Genomic DNA, 20195 nt, shown 5'->3' on the forward strand with positions numbered 1-20195 from the left:
TTTTCCTTTTTTCCACTACAGCAGAAGAATAACCGTAATCAGGGATAGCAAGGTGCCCTGGAGATAAAGCTCGACTTTTCTTATGTCTTAAATTACACATGCATCCCTTGGTCTCCATCAACATGCCAAAAACACAATACTTCAAATCACTGTGTGAACCTGAAATTGCAATTCAATGAAAACATTCCACAGTCAAGTTATCTGGGGCTATTTGGACCTCATTCACTAGAGGAAAGCCAGATGCTTCCCATTTGGCACACGCAAGTTAGGGAGGGGAAAGTAGACTTTTGGTCACACAATTGGTCATCACAATTCCCAACTGAAATCTCCACTTCCCCTTATCAGCATTCACTGTGACCAAAAAAATGAGTTCAATATAACTAACGTTCATGCCATCTACCGCAGACTACATAGTTAGAGGTTAGTTTGTTTTACTGGCACTAAAAGGTTTTTTTTTTTTTTTAATTATGTTCTACTGAACTTTCACTTACATAAGCCAAAAATTATATTTCCTATCACATGTCAGCTATTTAAGTCAATCAGATCAGTCTTAAATTGAACAGTAAAGTGTCAGTTGAGCACTTGAATTATAACTTTTAAGTAGAAAAATCCTCTCTCACTGAATTAATTTACAAAATCAATTACAAAACCTCCCATTGTACTGTACAGCAAAGGGAACTATATCTAATCTTGGGATAGAACATGATGGATGATACTACAGGAAGAGGAATGTGTATATATGGATGACTGGGTCACTTTGCTGTACAGCAGCAATTGGCACATGATTATGAATGAACTGTACCTTAAAAAAAAAATAAAAAAACACACCTCCCACCATTAACTTACTGACCAGTTTAGCTCCCTTCTCCATAAATTCTTTCCTCAGTTCAACTTCTTCCTTTTTCATCTGCTTTTTTTCCCACTGTACAGCAAGGGGATCAAGTTATCCTTACATGTATACATTACAATTACATTTTTCCCCACCCTTTCTTCTGTGGCAACATGAGTATCTAGACAAAGTTCTCAATGCTATTCAGCAGGATCTCCTTGTAAATCTGTTCTAAGTTGTGTCTGATAAGCCCAAGCTCCCGATCCCTTCCACTCCATCCCCCTCCCATCAGGCAGCCACAAGTTCCTTCTCCAAGTCCATGATTTTCTTTTCTGAGGAGATGTTCATTTGTGCTGGATATTAGATTCCAGTTATAAGTGATGTCATATGGTATTTGTCTTTGTCTTTCTGGCTCACTTCACTCAGGATGAGATTCTCTAGTTCCATCCATGTTGCTGCCAATGGCATTATGTCGTTCGTTTTTATGGCTGAGTAGTATTCCATTGTGTATATATACCACCTAAATTCCACCTTCAGTGAAATGGTTCTTTGGGGCACTACTACACAATCTTCTCAGTCCTAACAAATTTGCTACTCCTTGCCCCAAACAAAAAAAAAAAGAGATTTAAGTATTTTAGGAAGAAAAACAATTATAAAAACAGAATCTCTTAAAATCTTAATTCTAAACTTAGATATTTTGAAGTTTGCTATCTATAACTCTTTTATTTTTTGTCTTTTTGCCTTTTCTAAGGCCACTCCTGCAGCATATGGAGGTTCCCAGGCCAGGGGTCTAATCAGAGCTGTAGCCACCCACCTGCACCACAGCCACAGCAACACAGGATCTGAGCCACATCTGTGACCTACACCACAGCTCACGGCAATGACGGATCGAGGCCAGGGATTGAACCCACAAACTCGTGGTTCCTAGTTGGATTTGTTAACCACTGGGCAATGATGGGAACGCACATAATTCTTTTAATTGATAGCTTTCTTGATTAGCATCTCAATAAAATCTAAATTTTTAGGGTTACTTCTCATTATTTAGTCATCTGAAAACAGAAGTAACAGTTTCAATATATGTATAGATATTCTGCAACACAAAAGCACTGAGAGCAAGAATATTTGTCAAAAATAACAAAACAATGGTTCCTGGCATAAAGTATGTTTTTTTTTTCTTTTTATGGCTGCACCCACATCATATGGAAGTTCCCAGGCCAGGGATTGAATCTGAGCTGCAGTTGTGACCTAAGCCAAGGCAATTCCCACTGCTCTTGGAATCAAACCTGACACCTCTGCAGCAACCCGAGCCATTGCAGTTTGATTCCTAACCCACTGGGCTATGGTGGGGACTCCCACAAAGTATGTTCTTAATAAATAAATGTGTGTGTGTGTATATATATACACTTTTTTTTAACAAGCACTAAAAAATACAGAGGAAAAACAATGATTATCTTCACATATCTTTATGCTTTCTTGCTTGTGAGACTTAGGTTCTTCACTCAATTTAGCAATTTATTTTTCTTGTCCACATTTAATTTCCTCAATCTCTGCCAATTTAGATTTTTCATTTACTAGTTCTTTTTCAGTGACTATAGAAAAATAACTTATTAAAAAAATAATTTTAACTACTTAACTGAAAATTAACAAAAATGACTGCTACTGTTTATGACTGTCTCTGCCCCTTTAACCTAAGTTAACTTGAGCAAATTACCTACCTTCTCTTGTTCCTGTGTCCTTGTTTATACAATATGAACAATAATAATGTTATAAGGACTAAATAGTTAATACTATAAAGTAAATAGTGTCTGGCCAAACTTGAGCTAAAACACCTTCTTATGCTTATTAATATTATTACTCTCACTATCTTTACATAAGGCACCTAAAGAGGAGAACTATATGTCTAATCTAATCTCTATACCACATAGCTCCTTTTAATCCTCATTTTATAGGTAAAGGGACAAAGGCTTAGAAAAGTTCAATAATCTATTAGAAGTAGAACCAAAACTAAAACAAGAGCTGCATGATCTCATGCCCTTGTAATTAAAGGCCTGTAAACTATAGTTCTGTCAGAATTTTCTAAACTTGTGGCATAAGTCATAAATTTCATTCCAGCTTCACCGGTCCCATCCCCACAAAAACATCCCCCTAGTTTTTAGTTGAAGATAATTTCCAGGAACTGCACAATTAACAGATATACATACAAGTGCGCACACACACACACACACACACACACACACACACACAAATACCTTCATAAATTGTACACTTAAGAATATTCTATCCACTGATGGAAATACATGATCTCAGTTATGAAACCAAAAATCAAATGTTTCTTAGAATCTGCATTTATCTTTTATATAGAAATATAACTGATCATTATGTGTACTGGTCATATAACCAGTACTTTCAACTTTATAACTTAGCATCATTTATATAAAATAAACCCACACTTCCTCTTAGAAAAAAGCTGGTTATTAATATTAAGAATTCTTAACACACTCAATTATTCCTAGACCTTTCATACCTGATTTCTATATCCAGAGGATAACATGTTATATGAGAAATAATTGAGGAGCTATAGTATCTTTTTTTGAATAACCAAGGGTCTATGATATAAAAAAACAGACTCCTTTGTATAACTAAAAAGAGCAATAAGAAATGGCAAGGAAGCTGTAAAGAATAACCTCCTAGGATTAGAATTACAGTCACCAAGAGTCTCTTATTTATAACCTTGATGCCCATCTTAGCTGTTGAATATAAGGTGATGCCTTTACTGGTTAAGAGGTTTGACTAGATGATCTCTATGGCCATTGTAACTCTGAAGATTCTAGATTTAGTTAGAAAATAAAATACCTTTTCTTTCTGAACATCTTGTAGTGGTTTCTACTGCTCCTTCAACTGCTCTTCTTTCTTGGCTGAATCTTGCTCCAAAGAAGTCCTGGCAGTCTTCAGTTCTCGAATCAGTTTATTTTGGTTTCCAATTTGATTCCTGTTTGAAATCAAGCCCTCCTATGCTAGAGAAAGCGTCTCTTTCACAGACTTATAAAAAAATTTCCCCAGATTATTATATGTCATTGTTTAGTAAATTTCTATAGAAACATAACAGTTAACATATGCACAGTAGAAAGCAGTACACTCTAAAAAGATAGTATGTTATGCCCTTGAGCAAGATAATATACAAACTCCAAAATGCCTGTGGTTTAAATAGCTGCCTATAACATTGTAAACTCTCACAAAAACCTAATGACTAAATCTTTTAAAATCAAGCTCAAAATCTGTGCTACTATTTTCTGAAGATGCCAAGACATACTCTTCGACTTTGCCTCTAAATATTCATTTGTGTCATTCAGCAATACACTGCTATATATTCCTTTTCCTGGCTGCAGGCCAGGATATTTTCATCTGCTCAGGATCTTTTTACGTTGGAGAACTCCTTCTCTCATTTAGTGGTTTTACTGGGGCTACTTTAACCCACTGACTCCCACCAGAATAAGCAAATTCCTGAGTAGAACAAATACCAAACCTGATCCTGGAATACCCTAAACACAGAGTAGTGTAGCCAAAAAGGAATTTCTGCATTATTCTGTGGTAGCTTTTTTTGGTCCAAAAATTTTTCTTTTTTCAAAATAAAATTTTAGAAATTTTAGTTGTTACTTATTCTTGATATCTGATGAAATGATATAAGGAATAGTATTAGGCTAACAAGGTTTATATTTAATTTTAAACTTACTATCCTAGAATTCTCACTTCATTCACGGTACAAAATCTATAGTTAAATTCCATTTCTATGAACTTTCTTGACAAGAAAGAATAACCTACAGCATGGCCAATTTGGAATACCCAGTCACAAACTTTAGTATTTAATTAATAATCCAGCAGATGGGGCTAAAGGCATAGATCAAGCCAGCCGGACTTGCATTTCACTGGTGTCTAGATACACCACATGCCCACAGATGGCACCCCTGACTTGGGTGTCATGTTACATGGTTCTGAACTTCTTCCTTTTCTCTCTTGTACACAAGATTATTTAACAAATACGATGCTGTGTGGGAGAAATTGACAGAACACTAAACCAACTATAATGGAAAAAATAAGAATCATAAAATTGAAAAAATCACGGAAGCAAAAGAATGGCCAATAACCATCCTTTATTCTGACCTATAAATTTGATTTGAATGTTCCTAGGAATTCCTTTTATTAAGTAGTTCAGATAACTTCTCACTTTGGAAGGAATTAAATGTCAATACTTCTATTAAAAAAAATTTAGTGAAATGATGGTAAAAGAATCATGAATCAGAAGAGCTGAGATCCAGTCACAGTTCTGTTATTGTGCAAACATTAGGCCTGTCACCAGCCAAGCAGGGCTTCAGTCTCACAGGCAGAAGGAAGCTTTGGAAGAAAGATCTATTCATGGCCTCTCAGCAGTTGTAAAACTCCATGGCAGCCTTAGCCCTCTGTCTTTCTCTTCTTCCCATATTTACATTTGCATTCTTTCAGGTATAAAATTAGAACAAGACATAACATTTTAGACAAAAATAGTTGGCTTAATGAAAAAATACTGATTTAAAAGATCTAAGACTTGTTGTTATTCTCATGCGTAAATAACATACATATGAAGAAAAAGTGTGATTTCTGTAGATCTTTTACAGTCAGTCTTTAGATATCATCTTCTCTGTCACCAAATAGTCCTTCCAGTTCATCTGCATTTCCCATCCTTCCTCCTACCAGCTCAAGCCACCATCATCTTCACTTGGACTATGGCACAGTCTCCTCTGTCTCATCCCCACATTCACCCAGGTTCCCCTACAATCCATCCTTATCCTGCTGCCAGTTATTGGCCTAAATAAAATACAAATCCTTGCAAATCCTCCTTCTTTTAGGATAAAGTCCAAACTCTTCCACCAACCCTCCCCAACTTTCAATAGTGTTCTAAAGGGAAAAAAAATAGTAATTTAAAGCTACTTAGAGAATACAGCAAGTAAGATGCTCTCTAAATGTCGAGGTGGTATTTTTTTCCTTAAAACAACTTGTTGATTTTGAACTTGATATATATAAAATATCTATTGTTGGCCCTATGAAAATTCTTTTACCCAATCTCCTGTTTCTTTGTCAGATCATTAGTCACCAACAATTCCTTCACCTCCTCTCTACCTATATGTTATTCATCCTTTTTGTTTCATTGTCTCTCTCCCATTAATCTCTTCTGTTCCAACCTTTTTAACCCCAGTCATAATCAATTCACACCTAGACTGCTGGAGTTTATGGAGGAGGAAGGGAGACAGCCTCTTTAATCTCCATGGCACTAATTTACCTCAGGTCCAAACTAAGCTGTCTTTAAACAACTTCCAGGTTAAGTTGCCTACAAATTTTTTTTTCATTTTATTCCTCTGCTTAGATGACTCTTCTCCTCTCCCCCAAATATAAACTCCAGTCATCCCTGCTAGGCATCTAAGATACTTCACAATTTGAACCCAACCTTTTAAACTTCCAGACACCAACCATCACTCTGGCAAGACAATTATGTTGACTCCCAGCTTTGCTGGTTCCTGCTGCAGCACCTTTTCTCAAATGTGCCCCTGAGTGAACGGATCTCTCTCAGGACTCTGGGTATTCAAATTCTTAGATCCTTCAGGACCTGGTCAAGTCCTACCTCCTTCATAAAGCCTTCCCTAAAACAGCTTATGAATAAAACATAGTATATTTATGTATATTATAAATATTCTGTGATTTGACAAAATTTGTCAATAAGGCACTTTGTACAAAGAAACAAACAAACAAAAAACCATACACATTAAAGGATCAAAAAGCATAATATTTCACCACGACAAAAAAGAGGACTGGCTAAGTCTTCTTTGAGAGAATAGAAATGTTCCATCTCCTGTAGAGAACTGATAACTTAATGCTACATAAAAATTATTTACCTTTTTTGTATATCATTCATTTTAATGATACTTTATCTAATCAAATAGTATTGCCAAGGACAAGGTATCCAGATATGTTTAGATAATTAAGGTTAAATTTACTTTGAGTTATAATCTCCCGATTTTAACCATTATGCATTCCAATAGTCTTGGGAAGTTAACAAATCCATAAAATTAAAGTCAGTCTTTCTTGAGAAGCAACAATAAAATTGCTTCCATTTTCACAAGTGGTTTACATTGAAAACTCCTTGGATTTTCTAACAGCAGTCCTTTATAAGTTATTTTTTTTACATAGGCAGCAAAGTCCTTTGATAAGCTAATACGACAGTTAACATATTTCCAAATTGTTTCACTATTAAAAGATACATTTGTATGGGGTTTTGTGGTTGTTTTTAAATGGCCACACCCATGGCATATGGAAGGTCCCAAGCCAGGGATGAATCTGAGTGGCAGCTGTCCTTGAACCCCCTGCTCCAGGCCAGGGATCAAACCCATGCCTCCCCAAGGCACTGCAGTAGAATTCTTTTTCTTTTCTCTTTTCCTTTCTTCCTTCCTTTTCTTCCTTGCCTTTTTAGGGCTGCACCCATGGATATGGAAGTTCACAGGCTAAGGGACAAATCAGGGCTACAGTTGCCAGCCTACACCACAGCAACACGGGACCCAAGCTGCATCTGCGACCTACACCACAGCTCATGGCAACACTGGAACCTTAACCCACTAAGAAAGGCCAGGGATCAAAACCTCACCTTCATGGATACTAGTTGGGTTTGTTACCACTGAGCCACGACACGAATTCCCACAACTTATTTTTTAAAAAGCATATTTCTCCAAAAATAATTCAAAAGAAAACAAGTATGATATTCCACAAATACTAACATTCCCTGCCCATCTGGGTTCAGATCAATCATTTAATATTTATCAATAACATAGTGAGTTTTTATGATACCTTGAGATCTTGCTTGTGGCAAGAAGTTCAGATTCCTTCCCATAGAAATCAGACTGAAGCTGCTTTAGAGTTTCCTGATTTTTTTCATAGGCATTTTGTAACACTGATATTTTCTCTTTCTCTGCTGCAAGTTCCTGTGCTGCTTGTGTTGACTGCTGCTGTAGTTTATTCTCAAGTTCTATCTGAAACATACAAGTTATTTAAAACAGTATGCATACAAAAATCCAGTTACAAATACAGAATGAAATCCAATAACTAAGATTCCTGAGAACAAACTAAAGTTATGTCTTAAAATTCTACTGTAATAAAGAGTATCTTACTTAGAAATACAAAATTAAAGAATTACAAAATCTGACAAGTCCCAATTAAAAAAAGAATTAAGTAAAGAAAAAAATATTTTCACTGGTAAGTGTCAAGTACCAAGGTCTCAGGAGACTGAGAGTAACAACTACTTTCTGATGGAAGATAGAGTGCTATGCATGCTTTAGAAGATGCTGAAAGTTAAGGTTGAACTAGAGGAATTTTCTGCATGAAAGAATTTCAAAGCCATTACTGAGCTCAAGTGTATTGTTTCTGCTCCCTAAAATTCAAGAATGACCCAAGAAATTTCTAAGGGCATGTTCATTAACATCAAGGCAGAAAAAGAAATGAAAATCCTGCAAAGGTCCAACTCCTCTAAACTTGTTTTCAGTCTTTAAGAAGATTCAAGAGATGTGCACAAATTATGATGTAATTAGAAGATATGTATGTATAGTATGAGAAGAAGCACTTGGCTTTTAAAATAAACTTACTACTTCCATGAACCTGCTGTTGAATTTATCAGCAACCTTTTTGTTCCACAATCCAATATTCATGTTCTTGTCCACATCTTACTGAACATTCCAGCAGTCCTTAAAATAGCTGATGATGGTCCCTGCTAGAAACATTTCTTGAACCTGGTTTCCAAAACATCTTGTGTTTTAGGTTAACCTATTACCTCACTGGTTATTCTTCCTTCCTAAAATCTCTTACTACTGCCTTTGATCGCTCTGTAGTACAAGACCCCAGGGTTCCATCCCTAGGCTGCTTTTATTCTATAAACAGTCTCTCTTTAGAATATCCTAACTAGACTCATAGCTTTAAGTACTTTATTTACAGTTGACTTCTGAATTTAAGTCTCTAGCTCCAACCTCTGCCTGAACTTTGAGCTCATTATATCAAAGGACTTCCCAGACATCTTCCCTTGACTGACTGATAGATATCTACCTCAAGCAGAATTCTTGACTCCTGACAACAATCCTCCTCCTCAAAAAGCTACTATTTCCCCCAATAAATATGGCCATCCATCCACCTTCACAAGCCAGAAACCTAGAGTTATTCCTGACTCTTCTTTCCAGCATCTCTCACCATCCAATCTATCAGCAAGCCCTGATGATTTAACTTCCAAAAGACACTTCCAAATCATTCACTTGTAACACTTTAGTTCATGCCATCATCATGGACTTTCTGGACTACTGCAATAGTTTTTCAGTGCCCTCCTTGCTTGCTCCTTTATCTCCCTTCAGTCATATCCCATCATTTTCTGCTCAAAATTTCCTAATTGATTCTAATTGTCCTTCAAATAAAATATATCATTCTGTTATAATCTACAAGTTTGCATGTTTATGCTTTGTCTGCTTCGCTGAGCTCAGCTCATATGACTCTTCCTCTCTCCTACTATACTTGTTTTTAGAAACTACCATGCTTGCTGTAGCGAAAGATCTCTGTACTTGTTCTCCTGAGCACTGTATGTATGGCTCGTGTATTTCATGTACCAGCTCAAACCTCTTCAGAGAAGCTTCTTTGATCACCCAGCCTTTTAGCAGGGCTAAATCCATCACTGTCTTTTGTGAAGCCTCTTCCCCCCTCAAGAAGGTGTAAATCCATGAGAACAGGTTACTTGTATGCTCACAGCCACATCTCCAACACCCAGAAATGTGCCCATGGCATAAAATACATACCTAGTAATATTTCTTGAATGAATGAATGACAAATAGATGGGAAGTGGACAAATAGAGCCCAAAACTCCACTAAGAGGATCTTATAATAGTCCATATAAGACAAAACCTGGACAAAGATTATGGAAGTTGGGAAATAAGAAAAGGAGATAGAGGAGTCCCACTGTGGTGCTGTGGGTGAAGCAATCTCGCATGGCTACAGCTGTGGCATAGGCTGCAGCTGCAGCTCAGATTCAGTGCCTGGCCCAGGAACTTCTGAGTGCCATGGGTGCAGCCAAAAAATAAATAAATAAAAAGAGATAGGTGCAACTGAGTTAGGAAGCAGATTGCTGGGAGATGGTGGGGAAGGGGATGCCTAAGGGGGGGAAGGGCATTGATCACCCATACATTATCAGATAATACCCCATATCCCCTCCAATGATTCTTCATTATGACATTATTTTTCATGTTGAAGACTATACTGCATTTTTTTTTTTGGTAGACTACTACTTTAACATCACCCCCCCACAAATCCAGATTTCTTTCTCTTTATTCACCAAAGTACTCTACAAAGTCTTAACAATGATCATCATTGCCCTCTGGGGCTTATATTTGGACCTTCATTTTATCAACTCCAAATGACAGGCTCATTCATTGATTCATCCATTCATTCTTTTTAAATCACTGATAGCTTATTTGTTAGAAAACACAGTTCTCTGATTTTGGAAATTCAAATTTATTAGTGGGTAGGTTAAAAAAAACAACAGGTCAATGTAACAGTTTGATAATTATTTTAATGGAATTAAATCCAACATTCCAAAGGAGAATACAGGAGGGTCCGTCATTTGCAATTTACCCTTCACACAGTGATCAGTTTTTGTACTAAAACAGGTATGATCACATTTCCCCCTTCTTAAAAACCTTTAACCTTCCAATATCAAGTATTTAATGTAGAAACAGTTATCCATCTACTCTGATCTTACTTCACCCAATTCTGTAGCCTTATCTCCCCTCACTTCTCCACTTACCATGTATTCCAATAGCGAACCTCCTATAATGACATCTTTTTAAGTTTCAAAAACTTTGCTAGTATTGCTTCCTCCTTGAAATATCTGCTTTCTTCATTTATTTAGGGCAGAACCCATGGCATATAGAAGTTCCCAGGCTAGGGGACAATTCGGAGCTGAGGCTGCCAGCCTACACCACAGGCATGGCAACACCAGATTCAAGCCGCATCTGTGCCACAGCTTCTGGCAATGCTGGATCCTTAACCCACTGAGCAGGGCCAGGGATCAAACCCGAATTCTCATGGGTACTGGTCAGGTGCGTTACCACTTAGCCACAATGGGAACTCCTTCTTCCTTTTTTTAACTTTTCAAAATTATAATCATCTTTAAAGATCCAGTTGAAATGCCAGCTCCTCTAAAAAGCCAGCCAAAACTTCTACTGAGCTCTATTTTTTTCTCTTTTTTATTACAATTTTCTTTGTCCTTACATACCAGCTTCCTCATTAAATTATAAGCTACTTAAGAATAGGGGCCATATCCTATTCAATCTGTATTCCCACATTAGGTTTCAAATAAAGTTGCTGTAGGAACCGATAACTTACAGCCGTGCTGGATCCTTGTTCAGTGGTTCCCAAACAATCACATTAAAAAAAAGGAAGTATATGCATGTGTGTCTTATATATAGTGTATGTACACATACACATCTATACCCTAAACTTTATCCCTGTTTTTCGTATTTCCCTGTGGCCCACTAATAAGTTTCCACAGACCATCACTGTGTGGTTTGCCGTGCGCACTGACAGTCTTGGATCACAGCTTGCCTACTTCCATATACTATCCCACAACTATTTTGTTTGCAACATGACACTGGCAGAGTAGACAACAACTCTATGACCCCATTATATTAATTCAGAAAGATGAATCACTTCCCTGTGACCATAAACCTAATAATACGTATAACATGAAATTTAAATTCAGATCTGCCTGACTCTAAAATTTACCTTCTTTCCAGGATATTATGCTGCTCCTCAATAAAGCCAAACTACTCTTGCCTCTCAATGATTCTCTAGTTACTCCAAATTCCAAAACTAATTTAGAGACTGGATATCCACCCAGCACTCCCTCAGGGTTAAAAATTGTGTCCCTTTTTCTGGCATCCATGCACTAGCATAAGTGAACTACTTACTGTGAATGAATGTCTCCAAAATGCACGTTTAAGCCTAGATCCCCAATGTAATGGTATGTAGAAGTGGATCTTTGGGAGATCATTAGATGATGGGGGTGGAATCCTTGTGAATGGGATTAGTGCCCTTCTAAGAAGGAATGAGATAACTGTTCTCAGTCATATCAGGATACAGCTGTCTACAAGCCAGAGTGGACCCTCATCAGACACTAGCTATGCCAAGTACCTTTATTCTAAGTTTCCCAGTCTCCAGAACTCTGAGAAATCAATGCTTATTGTTTTAAGCCACCTAGTCTATGGTATATTTGTTTTAACAGACCCATGTAAGACAACTACTGATAACAACACTTCCTCTAAATCTCATAATTCTTAAGGTGGTATCTAGTAAAGCCATGCAAAGTAGAAGAAATATACATTAACCATAAATCTGGAAGAAATCTTGTTGTAGCTAGTAATTTAAAAGAAAGAAAATGTGCTAATAGTTGTTAAGACTTTTTACTTATTAAATCAGGTGCTATAAAAATGATCTAAGGAATACTTTAATATGAGACTAATGGATTTCTTTGGTTTGTTTGTTTTTGTCTTTTTCTAGCACTGCACCCAAGGCATATTGAGGTTCCCAGACTAGGGGTCTAATTGGAGCTGCAACTGCCAGCCTATGCCACAGCCACAGCCATGCCAGATCTGAGCCTCGTCTACAACCTACACCATAGCTCACCACAACTGCCAGATCCTTAACCCACTGAGAAAGGCCAGGGATCGAACTTGAAACCTCATGGTTCCTAGTCAGATTCTTTAACCCCTGAGCCACAATGGGAACTCTTGAGGCTAATGGATTTTGAAAAAACAAATGAACTCAAGATATCAAATCATAAACCAAAATACATATTGTGATAATTATATCCTGACTTCTGATTACATATGATAACACACAAAAAAAGAATAAAGGGTCATTAGAAAATTACTCTTTTGTAAAGCAGCCATAATAATGGTTGTAAAACAGAGGTCCACATAAAAGAATGTATTTGTGGGGTTATTTTTTTTCCTCTAGTAATATGACAAGCCAGCTCTTAATGCTATGAAGTATTTGGTTCTACATATTAAGGATTTTATATCTCCCTTCTCCCTGCATGAATTAACATAGAACAACCATGAGGAAAACCTCATTTTGTTCAAACACTAAGTTCATTCCACTTTTATCAACTCTTGGTCTGGACAAATATTAAAACATATTTAAGAATGAAGAACAGATGCTTAATAATAACTTATCATAGGTTTGGAAATAAAAACCATTATGATTTAACTTAAAAGTATCAAACAATTATAACCATATGAAACCTACATTATATACGTTATAGTAGATATAAATATATCTCACATTGTGATTTTTTATCTTGATTATTTCCCTTAATAAGGATAATTTATTGCTAAATTCCTTTAAAATTTTCTAATACACTAGAGATGTTTATACATTTTTCTCAATGTTGTTGTATCTTATTTTACAAAAAGTTTTGTCTATCAAACAAATGATTAGTGTTATAAGAATTATCGAACAACATGATTACAGTGAATGGAAATCCAGACTTAGTCAATCATAGAAGTACAGTTGTGTATTTTAACTTCAAAAAATTTGAGCATGTATAAATTTTTCTTTGTTGCACCTCATCTGTGTTAATTATCATGTTACTATTTTCAATGCACAATTTTGCTTCCCATAAAAAGAAAACAAATATCACTATCTTCCCATAAAAAGAAAACAAATATCACTATCTTCCCATAAAAAGAAAACAAATATCACTACCTTTTAATCTCTCCTTGGAGTGCTTCAATTTGCTTTTTCTTCTGTTCAGTCAGTTGCTTTAACTCATTTCTGTTACCCTGAAGTCGTTGTTCTTCTTTTTCCTTTTGTTTTAAACTCTTCTGGGCCTGCATTAGTTGTCCCTGCATTGAATTGCACTCCAATTTCAACTGATGAGAAGTCTAAAAGAAAATAAAAATCTGTTTAGCATTCTTTTATCCATTCACCCTACTTCAAGCTAAGCACTACTCTAAGTAGAAACTACTGGGTCTGATGGCCATAAACAATCCACTAGTAAACCACAAAAGAAAAATCCCTGTCCTCACAGAGCTTTCATGACTGACACTATACACTATTAGATGGCATGCTGAATTAATCTTCAATATTTGTTTAATCCTCCTTTCCTTTTTAACTTATATATTTGGATAGAGCTTGGAAATGGACTATTCCTTTACATCATAACATAGGGAAAAACAGCATTCATCTCTAGATTGCTGAAATGTCTACTGCCTTTCAAGGATATGCAAATGCTACCTGAGCCTGTTAGCCACCATCAGAAAGGATAGCTTCATATTAACTGCAATAAAACCAAAATAATTTTGGCAAATATGTTTAGTATTTGATGAAACTAAACTATACCGCACACAATTTGTCATTTAGAGATCTGAGGAATATTTTGTTAATACCTTCTTTTTACAATCTACTAGGATATAGTTCTGTTCAAAATTAGACATCATATAGAAGCTAAGAGAGGTTCCTCTGTGGCCAAGGAGAACTACACATTCTCCGACATTTCTAGCTAAGGTCATGTTTCATGTTTTATGCATATTTCACTATGAACATAATTTGAGCAATTTGACCGTATTCTGAGTAACTTTTGAAAAAAATTCAGTGCTTCAGCTTATCTCCAACACAAAGGGAAATATTTTGTGCAAAGCAGGAATCAGGTAGTATAACAATAATGATTAACAAGTACCACTGGTTATGATAACCAATGACAAAGTAATAGCTAACATTTGACCATTTATTTTGTTAAGCTGGTTTTCTAAGCACTTTGAAATATATTAACCAATTTATTTCTCAAAATAATTCTATAGTGAACATTCTCTTATTAGCCTTATCTTCTACTGAGAAAACTGGAACACAGAGAGATCAAGTTGTCAGCCTAAGACAAGGCAAGACAGCACAGCTATTAAGTGGCACAACCAGGATATAAATCTGGACAATCTGGATTCAGAACTTATACACTAAACCACCATAATTTTGCCAGTTACATGTTGGCATCTAAAACACAGGTGTCTTCTTTCAAGCAACAACCAGAACACAACACTACAGATGTGTCAGGACCAGGTTTCACTACTTTATCAAATCAGATCTCTAGAAAGCTACATGCCTGGACTCTGGCTGCTGGAGGTATGCCTTCAGAAAAAATAGCAACATATTACTATACTCGCTTAATGTATATTATACTCTTGCTTCTTTTGATGGAGAACAACAGAAGTATTAACCACAGAAAATCTTTTTTTTTTTTTTTTTTTTTGTCTTTTTAGGGCCGCACTTGTGGCACATGGAGATTCCCAGGCTAGGGGTCAAATCGGAGCTGTAAATGCCTGTCTCCACCACAGCTACAGCAACAGCAGATCCAAGCTGTATCTGCAACCTACACCACAGCTCATGGCAACGCTGGATCCTTAACCCACGAAGCGAGGCCAGGGATCAAACCTGCATCCTCATAGACACTAGTCGGGTTTGTTAACCATTGAGCCATGACAGGAACGCCAACAAATCTCTTCATTGTTAAACAACCATTATCAAATATATTAATATCAATGTCCATGAAATTGCCCTTAAAATTTCATTTCTATGGAAAGCCTATCAAGACTTTTTTTTATCCATAGTAGTCTGCCTTAATCTAAATTATCTAATTATAACTCTATAGTTAGATTACTCAATTTTCCATCTTTAATTAACTACTTTTATTTTAGGCCTCTTATCAAAAACTAGGTTAACTCTTTTTAGTAGTGGGTAGAACACAAATGAAATAAACCTTCTTTTGACCTAATTATCACTGAAAATATTTTGAAAATATAAATACCTTATTATGCTATAACATATTTTGTTACAGAAAAAGAAAATCTTAGCTCCTCTTTTTCAAGTGAGTTTTTCAGTTCATTCTGTTCCTTATGTGCGCATTCTATCTGTACTTCAAGGTGATGCTTTAAATCTTTGCAGGTTTTCTCCTAAAAAAATGGAAACTATATTATGCCGAAAATATCTGTAGTAAAATAAGACTTTTGGTTTACAAGCTTATAAGGTCGTTAGAAGGAAATAAACCAGAATTGCTGATCATTGAAGATGGGACAAAATAATCCCATTTCATTAATAAAAACAGGCAAGTATTATAGCAGTAAGGAAGGAGGAACAGGAAAAGGCTAAGTGTTTCAATCATCAACCAAGAGTCACAATAAATAATTTAGATAGTATTTGGGCAAGATTTTAGAAAACTTTGGTTTGGAAGCCACATTTTTTGTCACAGAATTAATTAAATTAAATAACTTATGTGGTTGTGGATATGGTTTGGTTTTTTTGATCACATCTGTGGTGTGCAAAAGTTCTCTGGCCAGGGATCAAACCCATGCACACCACGGCAATGACCCAAGCCACAGCAATGACAATGCTGGATCCTTAACTCCCTGAGCCACCAGGTAATTCCAAATTATGCTATTTTAAACGTAGAATAATATGCTTCAAAAAAAAGGAAGCAAGGAAATTCTTAAAAAGAAAGTGTTGAAATGATAAATAAAAATAATCACATATACTTTAAGAGGGAATGTGTACAGATAGATGTTTTCTCCAAACAGAAAGGAACATAAAAGTAACATGAAAATCTTTTTTTTAGGAGTTTCCATTGTGGCTTGGCAGAAATGAATCCAACTAGTAACCATGACGGTACGGGTTTGATCCCTGGCCTTTGCCTCACCCAGTGGGTTAAGGATCTGGCATTGCCATGAGCTGTTGTGTAGGTCACAGATGCAGCTCAGATCCCACATTGCTGTGGCTGTGTTGTAGGCCTGCAGCTGTGGCTCCAATCCAACCCCTCCTGTGGGAATTTTCACATGCCATGGGTGTGGCCCTATAAAGCAAAAAAGAAAATGTCAAATATGAATTAGGCAGAAGAATCAGTACATTTTAAATATTATCACTTCTGCTTAAAAAAAAAAGTAAATACAAACAACTAACCATATCTAATATAGCAGCTTTTCCCTTCTGACTTTCCTTTTCAAATTCACTTCTGGAGTTCTTCAAAGAATCAGAAACTTTTGATAATTCCTCTTTTGCTCCAGAAAGCTCTGTTACTAGAGTTTCTTTCTCCATCTTCACTTTGTGTAGTTCTGTCACTGCTGCTTGAATTTTGTTATTCAATTCTTCCTGCTGCATTTTTGCATTTTGACTTAAATTTTCTATTTTCTTGTTTAAGGATTTTTTTTTCCTTCTTCTTGCTTGGTAAGCACTTGCTTAATATTTTCAAGTGCTTCAGATTTCTTCTGTAGATCCAACTTTGTACTGGATATGCTATTTAAGAAAAAATTTAATAATGCATAATTTATCACCTCTAATTTACCATTCAAAATAAATTATTACTTTTTTAAACTTTTTTGTATCCTTAAGAAGTAAAAATAATAATTTAATGTATCAAGCCAGTACCACCTCACACCAGTCAGAATGGCCATCATTAGTAAGTCTACAAATAGCAAAGGCTGGAGAGGGTGTGGAGAAAAGGGCACCTTCCTACACTGTTGGTGAGAATGTAAATTGGTACAACCACCATGGAGGTTCAATAATATGGAGATTCCTCAGAAAACTAAATACAGAACTACCATATGACCCAGCAGTCCTATTCCTGGCCATATATCGAGACAAAACTTTCATTCAAAAAGATAAATGCACTCCCATGTTCACTGCAGCACTATTCACGATAGCCATGACATGGAAACAACTTAAATGTCCATCTACAGATTAATGGATTAAGAAGATATGGTACATATATACAATGGAATACTACTCAGCCATAAAAATGAATGAAGTAATGCCATTTGTAGCAACACATATGGAACAAGAGATTCTCATACCAAGTGAAATTAAGAAAAAAGAGGAAGACAAATACCCTATTTCATTTAAACGCAGAATCTGAAATACGGCACAGGAGTTCCCACTGTGGCGCAATGGAATTGGTAGGATGCAGGTTCAATCCTTGGCCCAGCACAGTGGGTTAAAGGATCCAGCATTGGTGCAGCTGAGGCATAGGTCTCAGCTGCAGCTTAAATCTGATCTCTGGCCCAGGAGCTCCATGGGCAGCCCCTCCCCCCTCAAAAAAATGGCACAAAATGAACCTATCTACAAAAGAGTAACAGACTCCCAGACTTACAGATTTGTGGTTGCCAAGGGGAAATGGGACAGACTGGGAGTTTGAGGTTAGTAGAAGCAAACTATTACATTTAGAATGGATAAGCAATGAGGTCCTATTGTATAACACAGGAACTATATCAAGTCTCAGGGAACTATATCTTGGAAGATAATATAAGAAAAGTAATATGTATATACGTGTGTGTGTATGTATATATACATGTATATGACTGGGTCACTTTTCTGTACAGCAGAAGTTGGTACAACATTATAAATTAACTGTAATTTTTTTTTAAAAAAAGCAAAAAAAATTTAGTCAAAAAATAATAAAACCACACAACCAAAAAAATGCCGTAGAACATCTGTTCTGACTATTTAACAGATAAAGAAGATTTACCTCAAGTAAATAAATTAGTGGTAAAGTCAAGACCATCTAACGCCCCTGACTTAATCCCCAAAGAAAACTGTGCATAGAGCAAACCTAGCCTACGACAGCCAGAAAAGTTTTCCCTGTACTCTAAAGAACCTATTAACCCCTGAACATACAGAAATTTGCCTCCTTCCTTGAAAACATAAAACACATTATATCTTTGAAACGACTTAAACTTCAAAACACATAAGGTAAGTAGGAAAAAAATAGAAGAATATCTCATTTCAGATAGAGGAAGGACAAAAGATTTATTGTAATCTTAGAACCTAGCAGATTATGTAAGAGATTTGTTATTATTTGCCCCTTAAAAAATGCTTTCTGTAGCTAAATCAGTAAAAATTTATAAGAATAAGGAAATGCACATATTGCTGTAAGAGTTAAAGACTTCTCTTTTCATAAAATGAATACAATTATGTTTATATGCATATCAAAGGAAAAGCACATATTAAAGATCAACAAGTTTCTAAAGAGAAAATAAAACCAGATGCAAAGTAGTATTTCTAGAATGTATCCTCTTTCTAGTGTATTTTACCATCAATGTACTTACTATAAATTGAACAATATGTTAAAGAGAGATTATTAAAAGCTATATCAGCCACATAACTGAAGTTAGGTATTAATACAATACCAGAGCTGCACATATACCTTGAAAATTTCGAACTTTTAGTCCCAGAAACTTACTTTTACTTTCTAAAAAGTAGCTAGAAAAGTGAACTACATTCATAGGATCCTGTACCGCACTGATTTTTAAAGGTCTAAACAGAAAAGTCATTGTACTAATTATTACTTTACCATTTTAATATAATTAAAATCCATGTCAAGCAACCTTGAAATTAGGACTTGATATATTTATTCACTATGCTATTTAACTTTCCCACAAATAATTATTATAAAATCATATGACTATGTGAATCAAAGACAGCAATAGAAATAAAGGCCTTCATAGTGACTGCAAAACTTAGCTGTTTTTTTAAAGTCACTTAGTAATAAAAAAACAAAACAAATCAAAATGAAAAAAAAAAAACCACACATGATCTGGGAAACCTTAACACTCCGTTCTCAGAAACTGATAGAAATGACCAGAAGGGAAAAAATGGCAAGGATATGGAAGATTAGAACAATATTATCAACTACCTCAACCTAATTGATATTTATGGAATACTTTACCCAACAACACATATGTGTACCCAAGGAAAATTAACCAAGATAAGCCATATACTGGGCCCTAAATAAAACAGTTTGAAAAGTCTGAGTATGTTCTCTGACCTCAGTGGAATTAAATGAGAAACCAGTAACAGTAAGATATCTACAAGAATCCCAAATATTTGACAAGTAAACAAAATACTTCTAACTAACCATGATCAAAGAAGAAATCACAAAAGATATTTGAAAATATATTAAACTGCAGAGGAATGAAAATATAAGATGGAAGTTGGTGGGCTTGAATAGCATCAGTGGCCCTTGAGAAAGGTGGGCCCTGTGCCCTGTTATGTGGGCTGAGCCTTTCAACCAAGGTTGAGGGTTTAGTCAAACTCTAGATATGTTTACCTAGCTTGCCTTTCTTAGGTAGTACTCTAGAAAGGCAGGACCCAACATAGGAAATGTTCGTATAAAGGGAAAAAACAAAAAAACAAACAAAAAAAACCTTAGTAGAAGTGGAAAGAACCACTGATCCCATAAGTGTCCTTGGGAAAGAGAACAAGAAGCAACTCAGAGGTCACC

At 35.8% G+C, this 20195-nt stretch overlaps 1 protein-coding gene across 5 annotated transcripts in view; it reads right to left on the reverse strand.

Annotated features, from left to right (window-relative positions):
* The window catches only part of LOC146398910 (uncharacterized), an 80668-nt gene that overhangs the window by 47873 nt on the left and 12600 nt on the right, over positions 1-20195 (reverse strand). For 2 of the 5 annotated variants that reach the window (XM_084980838.1, XM_084980834.1), the window contains exons 2-6: positions 16880-17212; positions 15735-15879; positions 13643-13821; positions 7697-7878; positions 3683-3818 (exon numbers count right to left, since the gene is read on the reverse strand). The gene's annotated coding sequence lies outside the window, so the exon portion shown is untranslated. The remainder of the gene's footprint in view (positions 1-3682; positions 3819-7696; positions 7879-13642; positions 13822-15734; positions 15880-16879; positions 17213-20195) is intronic. The other 3 variants (XM_084980836.1, XM_084980839.1, XM_084980835.1) reach the window with 3 other exon arrangements.

Source organism: Sus scrofa, chromosome 10, assembly GCF_054392235.1.
Source record: "Sus scrofa isolate SSC_HxYL_T2T_F1_AM1 chromosome 10, Sscrofa_HxYL_maternal_Yorkshire_Landrace_v2.0, whole genome shotgun sequence".
NCBI classification, from domain to species: Eukaryota; Metazoa; Chordata; class Mammalia; order Artiodactyla; family Suidae; genus Sus; species Sus scrofa.